We start from the raw sequence: 25,118 nt of genomic DNA, 5'->3' as shown, positions 1-25,118 counted from the left end.
TACCTTCTGTGAAGCTCACAAACTTATCACAGAACACATCCGAGACATCATCAATCTGTCTCTTTCCACCGCCAGAGTTCCTTCCAAATGGAAGCAGGCTTGGGTTTCCCCCATCTTAAAAAAACCCACCTTAGACCCTTCGCTTCCTGAGAACTTCAGGCCCATCTCCTTGCTTCCCTGGCCTGCCAAAATCATCGAGGCACATGTCAACAACATTCTGTCCGACTTCCTCCTTACCAACAACACTCTGGATGACTCCCAACACGGGTTTAGAGCTGGTCACAGCACCGAGACAGCCTTGCTCAGTGTATCTGAGGACCTCCGCACCATTCTTGACACCGGCGGAACGGCAGCACTGGTCCTGTTGGACCTCAGTGCTGCCTTCGATACGGTGTCACACGAGGTCCTCTTGACGAGATTGGAGGAAATTGGAGTTACAGGGACAGCCTTGGGATGGTTTAGAGACTTCCTTTCCAACAGGTCTTTCAGAGTCTCTACACCACCCTTACATCTCTAAGGAGCATAACATTGGACAGGGAGTGCCGCAGGGTTCCTCCCTGAGCCCCACCCTGTTCAATGTCTATGTCCGCCCTCTGGCAGAGGTGGCTAGAAGATATGGACTTGCACTGGTATCCTATGCAGATGATACCCAGTTGGTGGTGGCTCTTAATGACAACAGTGGTTTGGAGGCTCATCACTTCAAACAGACACTCACTGACATCACCAACTGTATGACGGCGAATTTACTTCAAATAAACGCCGGGAAAACAGAGATACTGCTCCTGGGGAAAAACACCTCGTCCTGGGGAGACAACTGGTGGCCTGATGTCTTAGGACCACCTCCCAAGCCAAAGGAATGCGTCAAAAATCTGGGAGTCTGGGTGGACTCTGCTCTAAAGTTCACTCACCACACTAAAAAAGTAGCTGCCACGTGCTTTGGCATTTTACGTAACATCAGACCCATTTTGAAGTTCTTTGACTGCCGCACTCGCCAGCTAATTGTTCAGGCGACCATCCTTTCTAGACTGGACTATGCCAGCTCTCTCTTATTGGGGGCAAATCTGGCTGAAACCACCAGATTGCAGAGAGTCCAGAATGCGGCAGCCAGGGCTCTGGTAGGTCTCCCTCGCCATTCCTCGGTTTCCGGAGCCTTGAAAAAACTGCACTGGCTCCCGGTGGGCAAAAGGATCCAGTTTAAGGCACTGTGTTTAGCCTTTAAAATCCTTAAAACCGCTTCTCCCCCAATGCTGTGCCCACTCCTGTCAGAGTACATTCCTAGGAGATCGCTCCGCTCAGAGGGACAACATCTTGCGATCATCCCTCGCACTAGACTGGCCAGAGTAGGCGGCCGTTCCTTTAGCTTCCTGGCTGCCAAGTTATGGAATAGTCTGCCCGAAGCTATCCGTGGTATACAGGACCTTTTAGCCTTCAGAAAGGCCGTCAAAACTCATCTCTTTCAATAACTTTTTCACTTTCTGAGCCTCTAACTCTCTGCAATCTGTCTGCTCGCAGTGCCGGGACGCCCCTTGGCTGGGGCAGCCGCGCGCTATACAAATTTCCATAACATTAACATTAACATCTCTTCATAACAATCAAGATATGCATTCCATTGTTTTTCTGGTGCCTCACTTTTCCTTGCTTCCAAGACATCCCTTCACTGTACCATTTCATCCAGATCAAACATTCCCTCTACCAAAATTGCTTGGAGGTTGTGTTTTTGTGTACCAGTGACATTTAACCCAATATTTGCATTTTCTGTGCCCATAATGCTCAGTTTGGTAGAGTGACTTCCCTTGATCCCGCTCCCCTCCCCCCGCCTTAACACAATTCATACCAGAGTCTTTCACAATAGAGACATGAAAAGGGATTTCACTTTAAACCTAGCACTTAAAACCTAGAACCCTCTTTACACAAAATCTCCCCCATACATGCCCTTACCCCTTTTCCCATCTGTATTCTTGAAACCTGAGTCTCCTGTAGTCATAGGACGTTGACACAGAGAGAGGGCCTGCAGACACATTTAAGTTCCCTCTAGAAATGGCCAAGTAGGGTTTTTTTAATAAGGTCCCTCACCTTTTTAATATGTGTGCATTTGGTTGTTCAGGGGAGAATCACTTACTCTGCAGCCTTTAAAATGCCAGCGTCTGATATTTAAAGTACAGGGCGCCAAAATCTGTAGAAGGAAAAAAACAACTTTACTTGGATAAAACCAGAATACATATTTATTTAGATGCATCAATTAAGTGTGTTGACCAAGGGAGAACGCGGTACAAAAGGGGGTGGTGATAGACAGAGCATCTGAATCAATCAAACACTCACACCCAGTCAAAAGATCTGAGTTTAATCCATCACCGTTCTTTAAACCACTTCGCCACCCCAGTTCAGACATGCCTATATGCAAATCAGTCTGACCCTGTGCCTCATGGGAACAGTCCAGCCCGAACTGCCAAGCCATGTCTTCCCCGGACCGGAAACAAGCTTCCGAGGACCGGTTTCTGGCATTCCAGCCGTCCTGAGCCCAGCTTGCTTGAATCCAGTGGCAAAGTGAGCAAGGGACTCACGTCTGAGCATACCCTGCCACACCTATGGCGGCCAAAAGCGGTAAAAAAGGGGGTGGTGATGGACGGAGCATCTGAATCAATCAAACACTCACACCCAGTCAAAAGATCTGGGTTTAATCCATCACCGTTCTTTAAACCACTTCGCCACCCCAGTTCAGACATGGCTATATGCAAATCAGTCTGACCCTGTGCCTCATGGGAACAGTCCAGCCCGAACTGCCAAGGGTCAGACTGATTTGCATATAGCCATGTCTGAACTGGGGTGGCAGAGTGGGCTAAAGAACGGTGATGAATTAAACCCAGATCTTTTGACTGGGTGTGAGTTTTTGATTGATTCAGATGCTCCGTCCATCACCACCCCCTTTTGTACCGCTTTTGGCCGCCATAAGTGTGGCAGGGTATGCTCAGACGTGAGTCCCTTGCTCACTTTGCCACTGGATTCAAGCAAGCCGGGCTGAAGACGGCTGGTATGCCAGAAACCAGTCCTTGGAAGCTTGTTTCCGGTCCAGGGAAGACATGGCTTGGCAGTTCAGGCTGGACTGTTCCCATGAGGCACAGGGTCAGACTGATTTGCATATAGCCATGTCTGAACTGGGGTGGCAGAGTGGTCTAAAGAACAGTGATGAATTAAACCCAGATCTTTTGACTGGGTGTGAGTGTTTGATTGGTTCAGATGCTCCGTCCATCACCACCCCCTTTTGTACCGACCAAGGGAGAACAGCAGCTGCCAGACTCCTCCCGAGACTGGAAACACAGGCAGTTTATAGAGACTTCTCCAGCGTCAGAGTTCACCCGGTTCCCGTGAGACCAGTCGTGTTCAAACAAATGTCTTTACAGCTTTACAGGTGTGCGAGATAATTGAAGCAAGGCTTCCTGCAACTGGAAACTGTAGCATCCTCCTAAAACACGATAGTAAGTAGAATGCCTAAGAGCTTAGCCCTGTACAGTGATATATGGTAAGAAATGTGCAGGGACAGAAAGTGTCTCAAAGCAGAAACTACTATTTTACATTCTTCCCGGTCGACAGGACGTAGACTGACCTGTACAGGTATTCTGTATCGGGACCAAGGCTCCGATGATGCGTTTCAATCTTTACTGCATATTTTCACAGCAGCTAATTAGAACCAAGGAAACTTAAAGCTACGTTTACCACGAACAGTATACGCAGCATACATCACATGCTTCCATGAAGCTAACCCTTTAGGGGTTGTAGTGTTCCACTGGGGAATGCAGGCCTCGTGGGAGCACGAGGTGATTACCAGCACAGAGAATCTACAATAGTTACCAGCTATAAACTGAAGCCATGCCTAGTTTATTAACTTTTCTTATGCTGGACTTCTCTGCATCAGACTGGTCCATTGCACTCACGTGCAAGGGGTCCCAACCAATCTCCCCCTAGATGATGGGGTTGGGTGGTCTCACCCTCACGCTGACTACACTACATTCATCCTTAACCAGGAACTAAAACAACAAACCAATATACTTTAAGCAACAATATTGAATGTTATGTCCCTTCAGAGTTCACAGAATAAAGTCCTTTAAACATAAGGATCAATGGAACATTCTTACTTGGTCACAGGTTGTTGGTACTGGATCACAGCAACTGGCCGGCGATCATCTCCGGTCAGCAAGATACAAAGCCTTTGTACCACTGAGAAGGCTTCTGATGGGACCGCAGTTCATATTGACCTTCGCTGTTGGATCATCGCTCCTTCCAGTCCTGGCACCTCTACCTTTGACAGCGGCGGGGTTTCCGGCTCTTGGCTCTTGGAGGTGCCAAGAGAGGGCGTTGCACATAGATCCTCTGTTGTTACATTTGGGGACTCAACCGTTTCCCCACCGCTCCGTGGGGGTCTGTTGTGACATCAACTCGTTGCGAACTAGTGACTGGAAACTCCTCTGCATTATCTTCTGGGACTTTTTTAATTGAGAGATGTTGCGGGTTACACTCTCTTGGCCTCTTTGAGTGGTTACTTTGGTACCTTTGACTTCGACTACTGTCCACGGATCGAGTTCAAATGGTAATCGGAACTTCCTTCCTGGGTGTCAGTCTTGCAGTAAAAAACAGTCCCCCACTAGGATTGAGCGTTCACGAGCATGTCTTTTCCAAGATGCTTCTTCGTTGTTTTGGGTTCTTCTGGCATCCAACTGATTTGGAGGGTTGGGTGTCTCTTCCCACGCAGGGTGATGCGGGATAGCATCAGTTACAGTTCGACCAAAGCCTAGCTTGCTCAGGGAGATTCCGGTGGTACAGTTATGTTAAGATTTTATAAACCGCCACAGCTGCCGCAGCTAAGAGACGTCCTGGCGCTGAGCAACAGGAGAATAGCACGCACATAAGGAACAGGAGGCCAACTGAGAAGGAAAAAGAAATGTTTTAATGGCTTTCCTGAAATGACGATAGTTGGTGAGCCCTCGAATGTCGGCCAGCAATGAATTCCATAGAATGGCAGCTCTATTACGAAAAGAGCGGCCGCCGGTGTGAACCCTTCTCACACGGGGGATCACTACTAGGCATTGTCCCATGGATCGAAGCGATCGTGTGGCTGTATAAAGTAGGAGAAGATCAGTCAGAATTTGCGGGGATGCCAATTGCAAGATTTTGTAGTCTATACACGGTGCCGTAAACTCAATTCACCTGGCCACAGCCAGCCAGTGGAGACGGTGGATGGCACTAGTCACTGAACAAGGTTTAAGGAGGCCCAGGATGGATCTTGTGGTCGTGTTCTGAACTCTCTGTAGCCTCTGTATTTCAGACTCGTTAGCTCCCAAATAGAGAGAGCAGCCATAATCAAGCCTAGACAAGATCAAGGCCTGGATAATGATCTGCCTAGTTAGGGCATCAAAGAAGGCCAGGGTAGGTTTAAGCCCGCGTAACAGACCAAAACAAGTTACCGCCACCTTTCTAGTCTGAGTCTGAAAATTAAGTGAGGTGTCCATCCAGACCCCAAGGTTCTTCACTACAGGATTAGGGACGGGAGCCGTACCTAAACTCTTGGGCCACGATAGATTGTTCCATCGGTCATGTTTCCCTCCCACCAACAACCCCTCTGACTTGTTGGCATTCAGTTGGAGACAGTTGGTGGTCATCCACTCGGCAACTGCCAAGAGGTCGCCTTGAAATTTCCTGGCGTCCTGCTCGGGGTCGCTCGAGAGAGCCACAACCAACTGAGTATTGTTGGCATAAGAGACCATGGTTAGCCCTCTGCTCCTGGCTACACTGGCCAGAGGTTGGAAATAGAGACTGAAGAGCAGAGGGCTTAGGGACGAGCCCTTTGCGATGCCTGTGGCCAATAGGAAAAGTACCAGAAGCGAAAGGGGGGGGCAATCGCCTGGAACGTCCTATCAGCGAGAAAAGACGACAGCCATTTCAATGCTGAGCCAGTAACACCGGGCTCTGACAGACGATTTAGCAGGATGCCATGAGACACCGTATCAAACGCGCCACTGAGATCCAAAAGGATCAGTGCCGACATCTATTTGCGTTCAAGGCTTTCCACAGATGTTCAGTCACGCCAAGAGCGCTGACTCGGTTCTGTGACCGGGCCAGAACCGTTTTTGAGAGGGGTCAAGCCTGTGATTTGCAGTGAGATGTTCTGTGAGAAGGTAATTGATGTAGGCCTCTGTACATTTCGCAGTTCAAGGTAACAGGGAGATAGGTCGAAAACTTTCAGGTTTTTTGGGGTCTAAGGAAGGTTTCTTGAGCAGTAGTATTACCCTGGCCTGTTTCCACTCCTTGGGCACGACCGCTACACTCAAGGACCCATTGATCACCTGTTCCAAAGAGTGTCTGATGGTAGGTAGAATTTTTTGAAGTTGGTCAGGCTTAAGGGGATCAGCAGAGGAGCCTGACTTGAAATTGGAACAAAATGTCAGTAAAACCTCTTGAGTAATGGGGGGGACGATCCTCAAAGATACCATTGGTAGAGGCACAGAATGTCTCCGGGAGGCCTAGAAGGACTGTAGGGAAGCTTTTATAAATGTCCTCAAACTTCCTAACAAAGAAGGTTGCAAGCTCATTACACTGCCGATCGGAGGTAATAAACGAGCGTATAGCGTCCTTCTGTGTTTTAAGCTCCGAGACTATAGAAAAAATGCTCTTAGCCGGATTAGTGCTCCTGCTGATTTGCTCTGCATAAAATGCTGTGCGCTCTGCATGGATAGCCCTGTGGTATCGCTTAACGGCTGCGTGGTAGAGATCCTTGGAGGTAGAATCAAAGTCCCATCGCCAAACTCTTTCCAGCTTTTTACAGGTCTTACGTAAGGCAGCTAATTTGACGTTATACCAAGGATTCGATTTAGTATGACGATTCATGGACAACTTGGCTTGAATAAGGCCATCCAAAGGCTGAGTGATTCAATCAAGATTACTTTATTCAGCATAAATACAATACCATAAAAGTACAATTAAAAGGAACATCACAAAAAAGGATTAAAACCGGGCTAAAATACATCTGCAATCAATTCACAAATAGGGCCACTTCTCTGGTGTCATTCTTCTTAAGGGCCATATAAGTTGAAGTTGTCCTGGGTTAGAGAGGGTCGGGTGGATTTGAGGGGGGGTTACATATAAAATCAGTCATATAAGGTGCACGAGTAATACATTCATTTAAGTTAAAAAAATTGCCCTCCCCCACACAGTTCATTTTTAAAATTACTAACAAAGAGGTACTACAACCATGTATATTCACCCCATACCTCCTGTATTTGAGTCTCACAGCCGACCTTAAAAAATTTACAATGCAAAAAAGTGTTAAATCCTCTGTAGACAGTTTCAGAAACAATAGGGCCACATTTGCCTGCTTGAGGCTCGCATTCTTTAGAACGCATTTTTTTATTTTTTTTTATTTTTGGAAGACCTTTATTGATAAGAGGTTACACTTACAATCAAGCGCACAGCCCGAAGGCTCAGAAATGTATTGCATATCAATAAGGCAAGTCCGTCAGGATCCATTACAGAAGCAGTGCGGTCTAATTTTCAAATTAAATCTGGAGGATAATTGGCATCAGGATATCAAAAAGCAACACATCGGTTCCGGTCACATAAAATCAGGAGAAAACAGTATACAATGCAAAACATCCCCAGAACCACATCTCGCCGCAATTGAGAATTATCATAAAGAGTACGATTCGGGAAGCATAGCGAACAGCAAGCAATTATCAAAACGCAGTGTCCCATCCGTAAGAAGCAAGGGTCTATAACCAGGTCGAGAAATGACACAATATGTAAAAATCCCCAATCGCGCAGAACCCCCAATCCCAAGAAAGAGAGAGATATATAAAAGAGAAAGAAAATAGAAAAGAAGAAGAAGATAGAGGGCCATAGAAACACAGAGTTACACAAAACACGTCCCATCCCCCAACCCCCCACCCTGCATACCAGCGGAAGGCCACGGCCCACCCCCCCAAAGGCATGCCTGTCGCCCCAAGAAACCCCAAAAGCGGGAAGAACGGAGGAGGGCCATAGCGCCAGCCCCTTGTACACCCCCCAACCCCAAAAGCAAGGGCCCACTTAAAAGAAACGTGGGCGCCGACATACAATCACCCATGGTCTCCAGTGCAATCAATAATCCGCTTCGGCATCAAAGTCACAAAGAAGTATCATGAATAAGCAATAGTCAGCCCTGGCCAGTACGAAAAAAGGTCAACAATGTACCCCACATGCACACAGGTGATGGCAACAGATCCGCAGTACCAGGAGGGGCAATCTTGGTTCGAGCCAAAGACCAGAGTAAGGACTCAGGAGTGTCCCCCCGAGACAGAACCACAATCCGCACAAAGGCAGGGCTTTGGCAATCAGGCAAGTAGGCAGTCAGCAGGAAGGAAAATGGAGGAGCAAAATCGCTGGTCTTGTCGTTGCGCTCCCCGGTCCCTTCAACATACATCCTGCGCACCTGGGAGACCTCAGCTGCAGCAACCGGGGAGAAATCGGGCTCGCGTTCCACAGTGCACATTACTGTATTCAATTGTTCCACAGCAGGAGAGATGGTGAGCTGCGAGATGTGTGCAGCCGCCCGCAGGTCTTGCAATTCAATGTGCCAGTCTCGGAGGGCCAGCCAAACATCCATTAACGTTGGCGCCATGTTTGCACTTCCAGCGCCCAAGGACCTCAAGCCACACACGCCAAAGAAATTCCGTCCCTCCGGCGGCCCGGCAGCAGCAAACAATTTGCGGTGTATTAGGAAGCAAACATGAGGCACATGCAAGCTCCCATAAATGCGCAGCGCTACACGCCTCTCACCACAGTGCGAGCAGAGTCCGGTCGAGGCAAGCTATTCTGCCGTCCAATCATCCGCTCGAAGTCGCCGGCACCAGCAGGGTGTTCACGCCGCGGTAGTCAGTGTTGCGTCGTGGCGGGGATTGCAGGAGAACGGTTTCAATTTCACCACTCGGGCCGCCGGGTATCCATGGCCCATGGAGGCCAGTCTTTACGCTGTGCGGGGCGGCTGCATTGCTACGCGAGGTCCCGGCTCGCACTGGAGGAAAGGCCGAAAACTTGCAGACGGTAGTGCACGACCGTCGGAGGCCGTGCGAAGGTCGGAGTAACGCGGTCAGGCTCTGCCGCGGTTCCGCTGCACTGGGCCGTGGCTGGGGTGCAGGATCACTGCCAGGATAGCATCGGAGGTGAGGGCGAGCTGGGGAGCCGGGCTTTTATGCGGCCATTTTGGCCGCCGTCTTGGGTCCTCCCCTACAACGCATTTTAAAAATAACTATCTAGGGCGAGCATAATAGGGACATAATAGAACAAAGTGAAGGGTATCCTGCGGAGACCGATGGTCCCAGCCGCACGTGCCCTTCTACTCTATAGATGTGTATCCAGCGGGAACCGCTAAAATATGATGTAATAGGTTTAAACTGAAACGAGTCATTATAAATCTGTCCTGTGTGTTGTGAATAAAAGACAGATAGGGTTCGATGCCCAGACTGGATTTGGTCAGCAGATATGCTCTCACCGATGGTTTAATCAGATCCCTGTCTTTCCTGAGCGATACCACATGCTCTAAAAAATTCAGCCTTGATATACGCTTTGTCCCAGGGTAGCAATTTTTTAGGGTGGTTAAAATACTCCGCACATCCCTGGGCTGTTAAAAGTTTCCCTCACATACTTAAGCCATGGGATGTTCCAACCCCGGTCCCGGGCAATGCAGTCCATGATGATCTGCTTACTTAGTAGGGCCTCAGGGTTTGTCCAAAGTTTAATCCAACATGTTAGGGGTTTGAGTTGCGACCTGTCTCTGATGTGAGTAACACACAATTCCTCATGGATAATATGGGAGGGTGCACTCTGGGGCACTTTCAGCAACCTCCGCAAGTATTTATTCACTTCGGTTTGTAACTGTTGTAAATCAATAAAACCCCAGACCTCACTGCCATATAGAACTTTGGCACAACACATGGAACTATACAATCTCAAAATTTGCTCTGGGGACCAATGACCCAACCTTCGCACAAAATTCATAATTGCCCCGGAGCAACTAGCTAGTGCGCGGCATTTCTCATCTACCAGGGCTTTAAAACTGAGGAGGGTGTCAAATAAAATCCCCAGGTATGAGAACGGGTGCACCTTTTCCAAGCAGTGAGTGCCAATCCTATAATTACATTTCCTTTTCGGTGTTTTTCCCACTTCAATGATATATGATTTTGAGAGGTTGGGGTACAGATCTAAACTCTCCATATATCGGACAAAACCGTCTATCAGGCACTGGAGCCCACGCATGGTGCGCGCGAGAAGCACCACGTCGTCTGCGTATAGCAGAACAGGAATCCCTCTCATTCCTATCCTTGGGGAACCCACCCCTAGAGCCCCAAGCGCCTGGTCTAGGCCATTTATATACAAAGTAAATAGGAAAGGCGCCAGGATGCAACCCTGTCTCACTCCCCTAGAACTTGGAAAGGGGTCAGTGGTGCTCCCCTCCTCATTGTATCTAACCTGGGCGGAGGTGTTCCGGTGCAATACTCTTAGGATGTTTACTAATCCCGGATCTACTCCAAGAGCCCCCATTAGTTCCCACAATTTCCTGCGATTCACCCGGTCAAAAGCTGCCGTCAAGTTCATAAAAGCCAGGTACACTGTTTCTTGGCTGGCGATAGTGTACTTGGCTACCAAAAGATATAACTTAAGGCATTAATCGGTAGTTGACCGTCCATACCGGAATCCATACTGAGTGTCAGTGATTTTGTTGTGTTCATCCCCATAATCCATTAACCGATTGAGGATGACCCTACCTAGTACTTTCACTGTCACATCAATAAGAGAAATGGGCCGATAGCATAATGCGCTATCCCTATTTCCCTTTTTAAAAATAGGGACAATTGTAGCTGTGCACCAGGATGCTGGCATACCTGACTCCACTGCTGCATTGATGACTCTAGTTAATATGGGCGCCCAAAGTTCCACCTGGCTCATGAAGAGGTTTGGTGGGATCCCGTCTGGACCCGGGGCCTTGTTCCGTGTCAGGCCCTCGATACCCGCCTTAATCTCTCCCAGGTAAAATATTATCTGAGTAGTGCTCACACTCCCCTCCTCTACTTCTGTTGAATCATTCGTACTGCTGTGATTGTAAAGGCCTTGGAAGTGCTCAAACCAAGACTCTGGTAGAATATGACTTACTACCTTTGGTTTATTTGCGTCTTGGAAACAAGTGAACAGTGAAGTAGTGTGGCTCACTGGTTAGAGGCGGCAGACCCGAGAGCAGAGGACGGCCCGGGACCAGGGTTCGATTCCCGGCGCGGCAGGTTTCTGGACCAGGGTCAGCGGACTCGATAATTCTCTCGCCTCGGTGCCCACTCTGATCAGCGATCACACTCGGCAACTCTGGGCATTAGCTTGCCTCATCTTCACTAACGGCCCCACCAGACCGCCGGGGATGCCTGGTCTCACCCTGGAGATACCCATTAAGGGACCATCTCTCAGGGAAGCCAGGAAGGGTTTCCCAGCGGTCGAAGCGCCTTGGGACCCTACGGGTAAGTAGTGCGCTATATAAATGCCAATACATTTACATTCATTTACAAGGGTCGTTTATAACTTTCCAAAAAGCGGTCGAGTCCTTCGACTCGGCCGCTTCCCTCAGATTCTCCAACCACTGCTACTGCAGTGTAGTTTTACGTCGTTATATTGCCTGTTTATACATATCCCTACATGAGGACACCTTTATTTCGTCTTTAGGGACAGTTTTTAAAGCTGACTTCAGTTTCCTCAGGGCAATGGAGCATTGACGGTCCCACCATCTTGGGATATCCATTCCCTTTTTCGGCGTTCTGCTCCTAAGCAGGCCATCAATGTGTTGGGCAACGCCCTCAAAGGCTTTGATCAAATCAACCCCCTCCACAGTTAAAGCTAGGCACTTCCAAACCTGCTGTTCACCGTCTGAAATTAACGCTCTATGAAAAGCTTCACAATTGATGTGGGACCATATGAGTCTCCTTCCTTGATCGGTGGCACTTATCCTGCCACCGGCCCCGATTCGCAAGGAATTTTTGTTTGGGTTTGGATCCCTAATCGACAGGACCAGGAGATTGTGATCACTAAAAATACTAACCTCTATGTTAAAACTTGAAATCCGACACTTTAATTTCTCTTTTACGATCAAAATACACCAGTGTAAAAGAGTCCCTTCCCCTACTTTTAAAATTTGGTTGGACCGTTCTGTCCTCCCCACTCTAATCAAATCCATAGTGTGTGTGAGGGCATGTGTGCCCAGCTCCTTACTTAACTCTCTTCCCTCCCTTGTATGCTCCAAGTGCAGGCCCTCTACCAGTGGGCATGAGGACCAATCCCCTCTGCTAATTTTCAGATGGGGGCACAGATGGCAATTAAAGTCACCCAGTAGCACCAACCTGGACCTCATCGACCCTTGCTCTTGTATTCCTGCCAGCCGGCCCTCCAACTCAACCAATCTTATTGTGGTCTGTCCCACTACAATGGCGTTATAAAAGTTAATAAAGATTAACTTTTGGCCCTTATTATGATATCTGATCCCTTGCATAAAATCTGAATCCCAGCCCAAGTTTTCCCACCTCCCCTGTAACCTCAAATCCACATATGAAATCAAACCTCCCCTAGCTCTCCCAGTGGCTGCCTTGCGTGCTGGTACAAAGTACATTTTATATCCTTCTAGAGCGAGCGCACTGCTGTTCACCTCCCATGTTTCCTGTAGGTAAATGACTTGGAATTTCTTTATATAAGCTTAACCAGTCATGATTTTTTATTTTTGAGATAGTCCTGCTATGTTCCAGGAAATTATCTCTATATCACCCTGTTTTGGGCCGACTGAACTCTCTAACCTGGAGCAGATATTAGGACTAAGGGATTCATTGGGTACTCGGGTATTCCCCTCGGGACCAGGCCCAATGTACTCTCCATGTCCAGCGGGTAAAATGGGCTTGTTAGTCTTTGGCATTGCTATCCCTCCTATACCTATGTTAGGGGACAAGCTCTCCGGTCTAGGATCATTCCCAAGTGACGACCCACTTGCCAGTCAATCTATTTCATTTAGGGCTGAAACATTGTGAAGAGGTACATACCGATTAGTTAGCGGGACAGTCCTGCCCACCCAATCTGGTCCAATTGGAGAAGACCAAGTTGGCCTTGTTAGCGTCAGTCGGAATAGCTGAAGAGGTGGCAGCAAGAAGGATATGAAATTGTTTCCAATTCAGTTTATGCCAGGGGGGCTTGAGAGACAAAGTATTCACTAAGTTGCACGCTGGCCTAATATCGTGAATCAACATGGGGACTAAATATTGATCTGACCAATCCAGCGGAATAGGGGGTAGGACCACAAGGGAGGGTATGTTTATAAAGACAGCGTCTAGTAAGTGGCCAGCCATATGCGTGGGGCCTGATACCGGTTGATCGAGGTGACACGCAGCAAGATCAGCCAGGAAAGATGACACATCAGGATCAGAGAGATTGTTTAGGTGTAAATTAGGTCGGCTGTAACTGAAAAGTTAGAGCCATTGACCGCCAGAGTGCTAACTGCCTCAGAGAGAGAATCTCTAAACCCTCTGGACGGACCTGGGGATCGATAAATCAGTAAACCTGAGACAGTATAGTTTGGGTTAAGAGTGATTTTAAAAAGGGCACATTCACAGTCGGTGACAGGCTGCTTAGTTAAGGTACAGGGGTACCCAGTTTTAAGAATGATCGCAGTGCCACCACCTCTTGTGGGTCTATTAAGGGTATGGACCAAATAGCCCTCCGGAAGAGCAAGTACTTGCTCCGTCACCATGTCTTCCGAGAGCCAAGTCTTAGTGAGGAGTAAGACATCAGGGGACTTATCTTCCAAGCGGTCATGAACATCAGCAAAATGTTTAGCTAATGAGTGACAGTTAAAGACCATCACAGGAGTGCAGGGAGGGGGGCTGCTGATGCTGGCCGGGATCAGAGAAGAAAAACCACAGCATATACGCCCAAAGGGACCCTCTAGACTATATAGCCGCGGTTGTATGCACTCTGTTGTACACCTCCCAATCGCAAGCAGCTTTGTCTAGGAATAGGAATAACTAATTTCAACCAAATTGGCAACATGTCCGGTGTCCGGCAACAGTCTGGCGCGGACAGGCGAGACTTGCTTGCCTTTGACACGCCCCCATCGTGTCCGCTGCATGGCGAGCACCTATGTTGTTTTAATAGGCCCGGTAGCGGAAAAGAGGGAAGGGGGAAGTAGCCACGTCCCTCTGCCGAGATCGGCTAACTACGGCTGTGGACCAGGTACAGTGGGGCAGAGAGCGGGAGAGCGGGAGAGCAAGTGAGTGCCAGTAAGCCTCGTTAGTAAATTCCTCAAGAAATGTAGGTATACATAAAAAGTACACAGTACGAATGCTTAACCTCAATTTTAAAAAAACAATGGCGACCTGTTGAGTAGGCGAGCTATCATCTAGTGCTGCGCGGCCGGGCACCTATGTTGTTTTAATAGGCCCCAGGTAGCGGAAATGAGGGAAGGGGGACGAGCCACGTCCCTCTGCAGAGATCGGCAAACTACGGTTGTGGACCAATTACAGCGGGGTAGGCAGCGGGAGAGCAAGTGAGTGCCGGTAAGCCTTGTTAATAAATGCCTCAAGAAATGGAGGGATACATAAAAAAGCAGTTTTTAAAAAGTACATAGTACGAATGGTTAACATCAATTTAAAAAAACAATGGCGACCTGTCGAGTTGGCGCGCTATCATCTAGTGCTGCGCGGTTTTAATAGGCACCCGGTTGTGGACCAGTTACAGCGGGGCAGAGAGTGGGAGAGCAAGTGAGTGCCGGTAAGCCTCGCTAGTACATGCCTCAAGAAATGGAGGGATACATAAAAAAGCAGAATAAGCCAGTATTCTCATAAGTATTGGTACAAATCATGTTCCAGACTGTGGTTTTCTGCTAGGGTGATCTGAATCGTCTTGTTGAGGGTCATCATTAGGCGTTCTACTTCGCCATTGGCCTGGGGCCACCGCAGGGTTATCCGATGGCGTTTGACATTGTGAGACACTAGATAGTCCATGAGTTCCACACTGGTAAATGGCGGAATGTTGTCAGTGTGGATTTCTCTGAAAATTCTGTGTGTTGCTATGAGCTTTTCGGTCTTTGGGATTACTTCAGCCGCTGATGTTGTAGATATGATTTTTACCTCAGGGTAACGAGAAAAATCGTCCACTACAACTAGCATGTGTTTCCGTCCAGGGAAGCTGCCAAAGTCTGCGCTTACTTTCTCCCTTGGGTTGCCGGGAACTGCTTCCGTAATGACAGGAGCTAGTCTGTCTGGCAGACTTGTCGCTAGTCAGATGGGAAGTGTCTCACAATGGTTTCTATGTTTTGGTCGAGGCCATGGAGCCAGACCTTGCTTCGAAGTTGGTTCTTTGATTTCACAATCACTTGGTGAGCTCTGTGTGCCAAGAGAGTTGCCTTCTGGGTCAGGCTTCCGGGTAGAACAAGTTGCAGGCCTCTAAGGAGGCAGCCGTCAGTAGTCACAGATAGCTCCTAGTGAACCTGATAGAGGGCCTTCAGGATTGACTGTGCTGCCTCTGTGTGGAGTGGGATTGGATTTTGCAGTGTTCTCCAATTACCTGAGATGACTACTTGTATTGCGATTTGAAGGCAGTCTTCTTAATTCATGGCTTTTTCCAGAGACACTGGGAGGGGTTGTGATCTTTCTACGCTCATCCTTACATTGTCTTCAGTGGCAGCCGCCGCTGCAGCCTCCGGGAGTGTGGCAGGTCGAGCGTGCCTCGAGAGGAAGTCTGCTGGATTTCTGGTGCCAGGCGGTACTCAACAGTGAATTAAAATTCTTGCAGTTGCAGAATCCATTTTTCGATCCTCGGGGAGGACGTGATGAGCGGGATCAAAGGCTTGTGGTCAGTGACAACAGCAAATGGGTGGCCATACAGATATATGTAGATGTCGACAGCCCCACAGAATTGTGATCGTCCCTCTCTCGATCTGGGAGTACCTCTGCTCAGTTGGGGTGAGTGTTATGCTGGTGTAGGCTACCGGAGCCCATACTCCACATTCCTGCCACTGCTCCAGGACTGTGCCTAGGCCGGTGGGGCTGGTGTCCGCTACGAGTTGTCATTCTCTTTTACAATCAAAATACACCAGTGTGGTGTCTGCTGATAGGGCTGCATTGTTTTGCTGGAATTAATCTTCCTGCCCACGGGTTGGTGACTTTGGTCTGGTCTCTGAGCGGGCCCGTTAGATCTGCTAGGTTCTTGATAAACTTTTTGCAGTAGCTTACATACCTAACAAACTACGTACTCCTGAGAATGAAGTTGGGTCTGGTTCATTTTGAAATTCTTTTACTTTGTCGGGTCGGGCCGATGCCTTTATTGGAGAATCGATATACAAAAAAACTGATATCCTTCCACAGGAAGTTGCACTTCTCCAGCTGTAGGGTAAGCACACTGTCTCTGAGGCGGAAGAACGCGGCTTGGAGACGAAGGAGGCTTTCTTCCAGTATGGGAATGTGTACCAGAATATAGTCCCTCACATTGAGCACCCCACTCAGCCCATGGAGGACGTTCTTGATGATATTCTGAAAGACTTCAGCAGCGTTGGAGATCCCAAAATTAAGCCACATGTACCTCCAGAGCCTAGCATGAGTTGAGAAAGTGGTGATGGGGCGGTAGTCTGGGTGCAGAGGTATTTGATGGTTGCCAGACAGGAGGTTCACCTTGGAGAACCACTTGGATCCTGCCAGCTCACTCATGAGGTCATTCACGGTCGGTGACAGGTGGCGTTCCCACTTAATCGCTAAGTTTGGGACACTCATGTCCACATACTTGCGTACAGCATATGGTTGTTTAAGCCTTTTTGCCACGACGATGGGTGATACCCATGGCGTCGTTCCTCACACTCATTTGATGATGCCTGCCCTCTCCTAGAGTCGGAGTTCAGATTCTAATTTTGGTCAGAGATGGAATGCGATTCTTCAGTGCCTGAGGGCTATTGGAGCCACCGATGTGTCAATGTGCAGCTGGATGGCTGGTCCTTTCAAACACCTGATCCCATCAAACAATGGTGTGAACGGCTGCAATAGGGAGCCTAGGTCGTGCATGTGCACCTCAAATGCAAACTGGATCAGGTTGAGGTCTTGGGCAGTGTGGCAGCTAAATAAGTCAAGTCAACAATTTGTATAGCGCACTACTCACCCAGAGGGTCTCAAGGCCCTTGAGGGAGAGGGGTTCGCTACTTATCAAACAGCCAAGTTTTGAGTTGTTTTCTGAAGGAGAGGTGATTCTGTGTAAGACGGAGGTGGGTGGGGAGGGAGTTCCAGGTTTTGGCCTCTAAGTAGGAGAATGATCTTCCTCCCATGGTGGTTCTTCGGATGCGTGGAATCGCGGCGAGGGCTTCGTTGGACGATCGTAGTTGGCGGGTGGGGGTGTAAAAGATCAGGCGAGTGTTGAGGTATCTGGGTCCTAGGTCGTGGAGGGCCTTGTGTGCGTGAGTGAGGAGACGGAACGTGATTCTCTTGTTGACGGGGAGCCAGTGAAGGTCTCTCAGGTGGCCAGATATGTGATTGTGGCGGGGTATGTCTAGGATGAGTCGAGCGGAGGCATTCTGAATGCGTTGAAATCTTTTCTGCAATTTGGCTGTGGTTCCGACGTAGAGGGTGTTTCCGTAGTCCAGTCGGCTTGTGACAAGTGCTTGGGTGACCGTCTTCCTTATTTCGGTTGAGATCCATCTGAAGATTTTTCGTAGGATGCGTAGGATGTTAAAACATGACGATGAGACTCGTTGACTTGTCTGGTCATCGAGAGGGAGGAGTCTATAATGAATCCCAGGTTGCGAGCATAGTCTGTTGGTTTGGGTGCACTTCCTAGGGCCAGTGGCCACCATGAGTCGTCCCATGCCGAGGTCGATGATCCTAGGATGAGGACTTCCGTCTTGTCTGAATTCAGTTTCAGGCGGCTGTTCTTCATCCACTTGGCTACCTCTTTCATTCCATCGTGTAGGTTGGTTTTGGCGGTGTTTGGGTCTTTGGTGAGAGAGAGGATCAGCTGTGTGTCGTCAGCGTATGAGATGAAGTTGAGGTTGTGCTGGCGTGCGATGGATGCGAGGGGACTCATGTAGACGTTGAAGAGGGTGGGGCTGAGCGATGATCCTTGTGGTACGCCGCAGATGACTTCGGTGGCCTCTGATCTGAAAGGGGGGAGGCGTACTCTTTGGTTTCTTCCGGCGAGGAAAGAGATGATCCAATCCAATGCTTTTTCTTGTAACCCGATGTTGCTGAGGCGTTGTACAAGGGTGCGGTGGCAGACCGTGTCAAACGCTGCAGAGAGATCCAGGAGAATGAGGGTAGCTGTTTCCCCGTTGTCAAGTAGTGTCCGGATGTCGTCTGTGGCTGCGATGAGGGTGGTCTCGGTGCTCTGGTTGGCTCGGAAGCCGGACTGTGAGGGATCGAGGGAGCCGTTAGACTCGAGGAAGGCGGCGAGCTGACTGTTGACGGTCTTCTCTATGACTTTGGCGGGGAATGGAAGGAGCGAGATGGGGTGGTAGTTTTTAGGTTCGGTGGGGTCTGCAGTAGGTTTCTTCAGGAGGGCACTGAGTTTGGCGTGTTTCCAGCTTTCCGGGAAGGTAGCGTGTTGAGGGAGCAGTTGATGATGTCCCGGAGTTGGGGTGCAATGATGGAGTCGGCCTTGTTGAAGATGTGGTGGGGGCATGGGTCGGTTGGTGATCCGGAGTGGATGGAGTTCATCAAGCGGATGGTGTCTTCGGTGCTAATCCAGGCGCGGAGGGTGGTGGAGGGGGGCTTCAGTTCGGTGGTGAGGGGAGTGGACTGGTCCCCGAAGCTGTTATGTATGTCTGCGATCTTGCTGTGGAAGAACGAGGCTAGAGAGTCGCAGAGGTCTTGAGAGGGAGTGATGTCATTGGTGCCGGCGCTGGGATTGGTGAGCTCTTTGACACTGCTAAAGAGTTCCTTGCTGTTGTGGGCGTTGTTGTCTAGTCGATCCTTGAATGCTGATTTCTTGGTGGAGCGGATCAGCTGGTGGTGTTCGCGGGCGGCGTCCATGAGGGCGGTTATGTTGTCTGTGGTTGGGTTTCTTCGCCAGGCTTTCTCGAGGGCGCGGTAGTTCTTTTTGGAGTTCTTGAGGTCATCGTTGAACCAGGAGGCTTTTTTGTTCCCTGGCTTGTTGTGATGGTTTTTCAAGGGTGCTAATTCGTCAGCGCAGTGGGTGATCCACTGTGCGAGATTGATGGCTGCTTGATTTGGGTCCGTTGATATGGCGGGAGGGCTTTGGTTCAGAGATGTGGTGAGCTGGTCGGTGGTAACTTTGTTCCAGTTTCTGCGGGGAACTTGTTGCGGGTGGTGGTGGGTCGTGGTCTTTCTGAAGCTGAAGTGGACGCAGCTGTGGTCTTTCCAGTGGAGTCCCGTGGCGTGATTGAAGGAGATGTGCTTGCTGGAGGGAAAGATTGGGTCGAGCGTGTGTCCGGCGTAGTGGGTGGGGGTACTCACCAGTTGTTTGAGTCCGAGATTGGCGAGGTTGTCCAGCAGGGTGGTGGTGTTGTTGTCGTTATTCTCTAGGTGGAAGTTGAGATCTCCTAGGAGAATGTAGTCGTCGGAGGGGAGGGCGTGTGGGCTGATAAAGTCAGAGATGTCTTCGCTGAGTTGTGTGCGGGGCCAAGGGGGTTTGTAAATGAGGGTGCCTCTGAGTGTGGTCTTGGGGTCGGTGTGTATCTGGAAGTGGAGGTGTTCGGTGGCTATGAGGGTGTCTTCGGAGCTGGTCGAGATGCGAATGGTGTTCTTGTGGATGATGGCGATGCCTCCTCCTGTTTTGACGTAAATAATTAATTTACTCTTAATTTCTATGCAGGTAAGTACTTAATCAATGATAACTCATTCAAAAATAAAAGACAACAGAGTCCGTGGTGTAAGAGTTCTAAGGGGTTTTATTCCTTAAAAAGGAATAGTCATGGCCAAGATATCATGTTCTGACCACCACACAGGGTGTCAGAAGGGATAGAGCGCTAACATTTTATTAACAGTACATAGCTTATATACTTATTTCATACCATAGGGTACAGTGCAAGAGGCGTAACAGCTGAGAGAAAACAAGATAACAGAATGCACGTGGTACATGTGCGTAGTCAAGAGGCGTGAACTAGAGGTGTGTTCTGGAAACGTCACAGATGGGTGTCACGGATGGGTGGCACCAAGCAGAAATGTTGCAATGTCAGCAAAAATCGGAAGCTTGGATGCGCGCGCAGCTGCATGACGTGTAACTGGAGGGGTGCAGGGGACTTGACATTTACACTGACGGAAAGAGACAGAAGTCTGGCATGTCAGATCAACTTGTGCTTCTATCATATCTGATATCTGATGTTTAGGAACTAAGCTATCTGGGCAGAAAGGTCTCTAGAGCAGAAGCCATTCTATACTAACTGTGAGTGCGTGTATAAGCGCCTGAGTGTCTGCATGAGATGCGTGGGGCATGGGGCCTTCCATGGAAGCATGGCAACGGAGGCTATGAATTACTTGGATTAGTTGCGTGGAGACAGGTCGGCCCTTTAGCCCTGCAGCTGAGGAAGGATGTTTACTGAAACTAGCAGGAAGGAATGTATTCTCGGGGAGGAAAACAGATAACTCGAAGGTTATAGTCAATCTTGGCAGGCAGCAGGCTGAGCCGAGCACGGAGGGCCGCGCTAGAAGTAAGTCAGAGTTCACGGGTACGGGGGGCAGCCTGGGCTGCTTGCTCTCAGAGTCAGAGAACAGAGAGGTCTGGATGGCAGAAATTCAGGGCCTACTTCAGCCAGGGCTGGAAAACGTAGGAGTACACTACAAAAAGACGTTGGCATAGCATACTTAGAAACGGACCATATAACCCATTCATGGTGGGTCTAAAAGAGGACATGTTAACGGTGGACGCAAATGTATTTGCGTCTTCATAGCTGACACAGGAGGGAAGTTACATGCACTTTAACTCGTACATGGAGTTGGTGGGGTACGCGCTAGGGAACATAACTTGACTATAAAATTTATATTACCTCATTCCCTCCTTGTTCCCTACGGACCCTTCATGATATATCAATCCTCATGAATCGATCAGTCTGTTCTTGTAACATTATATGTTCATCTTTCTTTCTTTGACTATTTGAAAGACAACTGGAATGCTCAATGCAGGATGTGGCACACAGTCCACATATCGCTGGCCCACACTGTAGGCACAGGCAGCAACTGAATACTATAACAAGGCCAATGCCTAGGAAGGATAAGATCTTCCATCCCCAAGCAGTTAACGTAGTCCAGAACCAACCGGACCAAGTCCAGGTGCCTGGACTCTGATGTATCTGATTTGCAATTTTATGTAGACGGGTAATAGCTTGATAGACAGATGGTGCGTTTTGTGGAATGAAAACACAGCAACTTGACCCGATGACCTTACAGGCTCCTCCTCTATCTGCCAAGATGACGTCAATTACAAGACGATTTTGAAGGACAACAACCCGCATAGCAGATTGCTCCTCTGTTAAGTTACCTAAGGCGGAGGCAGTTTCATGTACTACGGCTTCAAGTGTTCTGGTTAATCTGCGTATTAATTTACTGTTTTGGACAGGTCCTAGAAAGAAGAAGAATCCTTTATTGAAATCAGTGTACTGTTCCCATGCTGTTTCTGTGTAGTCGACAAGTGGAATATCTCTTTTCGGTCTATTCTGTACTAGATTCGTGTTTCTATGGTAATCAGGGGGAGCTAGGAAAACAGGTGGCAGAAGGAATGCGATATAACAGGTACCATCCCAATCGGGAGGCAAACGTATGTATGCGGTATGACCACAAACAAAATAGGAGTGACTGATAGCTTTGAAGGATGATTTACCATGGTCACTGAATTCGACCACAGTAGTGCATTTACTATGACCTACGTGTACTGAACCTTTCTTGCTGACACATAGTTCACCTGTGACTGGTAATACTAACATATGGGGCAGAACTGGAGCAGTCTCGGATTCAACCGTAAGGATCATGAGACTAATTGTGTAATTACCTAATCCATATACTTCATTTTCTAGATCAGTTCCTATTCGAGTGGGAAGTCCCTCTTTATCAGGATAACAGACGTTGAGCAGGACTAAGTTCAAGTTTCCCCAAACCCAGCCCCCATCGAAAACGGCAATATCAGGATCTAAGGAATTAATTATTTTGAACCATGCTCCACAGGAGACATTGTGAGTGAACGGGTACGGAAAGAGGGGCAGAGCTCCCTTGTAATTCTGGTAGGGAGGGAGTCGGCCACATATCCAACAGTCGGTAGCATTATTTGTCTGATGGGAATGGTGTAACATACTAATGAATGTATTGTTGCGCAGCGCAAGTCTGTAAGAGAGTTCATGTGCAGGAAGTTCACTAAAAGTGTGTTCAGCAGAGACGTTGTAAGCAGATTGTTCACGCCTGAAAATAGGCCAATATATAGGTAGCAAAATGCTGGCAATAATAATTAGTATACTCAGAAAAAACATTATTAACAACGTCACTATACAGTGACTACGCAGTGATTTACAGTATGTACGTTTCTTTGCTTCTCTCTCTCTCTCTCTATCTCGATCTAGGGGATACATGTCAGAAACTATTTAACCGATTCACCTAGGGGAGGACTTAAACAATTAAACTGTCTGACTTGCTAGATCGAAGTTTCATTCGATATAATTCTTGGGGAGTCTTTTCTCGTTTGGAGACGGTAACGTCTTTCGTTTCAACACAGTCTTTGGTGGGGGTGGACGAGTCAGAGTCCTGTTTCAGTCCGTTTTTTAGTTCATTGCAAAGTTTGATATGACTCGTGTGGACCCACCCCTTTCTCCCCTCGATCTTCACGGCAGTCCTGGTGGTAAGGAGGACGGTCTTCGGAGACTTCCAACGGGGCTCCAGCGGACTTTTCCGGTCGAAGTTCCGGACGAGAACCAGGTCCCCAGGACGGACCTCATGCGCCTTCACATCGGTGTTGTCAGGGAAGGCTGCGGCAACCTGTGAACGACATGATTGGAGTGCAGACATCAAGGAGGCAAGGTAATCTGTCAGCATGTTACAATCAACATCAGTGATTTTTTTCGGAATGGGCGTCCCCCACATATTCGGTGGTCTGCCAAAGACCACTTCGTACGGGGATAGCCCTGATCTAGAATGGGCGACCATTCTCATGTAGAATAGTGCCACGGGCAGGGCGACTATCCAGTCGACCCCCTTTTCCTGACAGATCTTTGCAAGGCGTATTTTTAGTGTCTGATTATGCCTTTCTACAAGGCCTGCGGCTTCGGGGTGTCGGACACAGTGGAACCTCCACTGATATCCTAGCAAAAGGGAAACTTGTCTCATCAACTCGGACGAGAACGGCTGTCCGTTATCTGAATACACGACACGGGGCAAACCGTACCGTGGGAAGAATTCACGAACCAGCTGTCTGGCAGTGGTCGGAGCAGTGTAATCTGGAACTGGGTATGCTTCGGTCCAGCGGGACAGAGCACAAACAATTACAAGGACATACTTGAATCCTCTACAACTGTTCATCTGGATATAATCCATCTGGAGGACTTCAAAAGGGTGATCGGGAGGATGGAATCCTCCTTGCTCTACAGGGACGCTTTTACCTGGATTGAACTGACAACAGATCATGCAAGTACGCACTTTCTGTTTCGCTGCTGCTCGTAAGTGTTTGTTATACCAGAGATTCTGTAAACTGTCTAACATTGCCTTCTCTCCGAGATGTGCGGGACTATGTGCTGTATTTATCATGATTTGAACCATTGAGTCAGGAAGAAACCATATAGATTTTTCCTTCGTCACCCAACCTTGATCTGTCTGAATCCCTCCTAGTTCAGTCCATTTCTTTATCTCATCTGGAGTAGCATGTGTCTGGATATCGATTACGTCTAGGGCGGGATCTCTAACTGCCATACACTTTGTTGGTACTATTGTCTTTGTCACATCGGTAATCTGGGTGTGAGTCAGTGCCGTATGTTTTGCTGTCTGGTCTGCCAGGTCGTTACCCTGGGAAACGGAATCTATACCTTTAGTATGTGCTTTACACTTCATGACTGATATGCCCGAGGGCAAATGTATTGCTTCCAACAGTGCCTGAATGAGGGGGCCATGCTGTATCTTGGCCCCATGAGAAGTCAGAAAACCTCGTTCTTGCCAGAGGACTCCGAAGTCGTGTACAACTCCGAAGGCATAACGTGAATCAGTGTATATGTTAACATTTCTGTTCTTGGCAAGAATACAAGCTCGGGTCAGAGCGATGAGCTCTGCTGCTTGAGCAGACAGTGTGTCAATACGATGTGTTTCCTTAATTTCAGTTTCAGTGGTCACGGCATACGCGGCCACTAATTCTCCTGTACTATTTCTCATGCATGAACCGTCCACATAAAGTGTCAGGTCTGGATTTGTCAATGGAACATCTGTTAAGTCTCGTCTAGGTTTTGTTACTGCATCAATCATTTCTATACAATCATGTGAGGCTGGATCTGTCATACTTGTAGGTAACAGTGTCGCTGGGTTCAGGATGCTGCAGCGTCTGATTTCTATGTGTGGCTGGAATAGTGTTAATTCATAACCTGTCAGTCGTGCTATAGTTAAGTGTTGGGTCTGGGTTCTGTTTAATAAAACCTCTACAGAGTGTGGTACTTGAACTGTCAACTGATGACCTAAAACAATTGAATCGCTTTGTCTTATTGCTAACGCTGTTGCTGCTACTGACTTTAAGCACGCAGGGAGTGCCTGAGCTACTGAATCCAATGTACTAGAGAAATAAGCGCAAGGCTTATGTGAACCTGCTTGATCTTGAGTGTGGACAGACAACGCTGTACCATCACGTTCTGTAACGAAAAGTGTAAACGGTTTGCTGTAACATGGTGTTGCTAAAACTGGTGCTTGGCATAATGCTTTCTTTAAGTCTTCAAAAGCTTGTGTATGTTCCTGAGTCCAAGGGAGGACAGTCGAAGTCGCTGCCTCCTGTGTCGTTAACTGTATAAGTGGCTTGGCTAGAAATGCATACTGGGGAATCCATTGTCTGCAGTACGAGGTGAGGCCTATGAAGGCCCGCACTTCCTTTTGTGTCTGGGGTTGCGGCATATTTGCAATTAACTGAATGCGATC

This window comes from Lissotriton vulgaris, chromosome 2_2 (assembly GCF_964263255.1).
Source record: "Lissotriton vulgaris chromosome 2_2, aLisVul1.2, whole genome shotgun sequence".
NCBI lineage: Eukaryota > Metazoa > Chordata > Amphibia > Caudata > Salamandridae > Lissotriton > Lissotriton vulgaris.
This window is presented reverse-complemented; position numbering follows the sequence as displayed.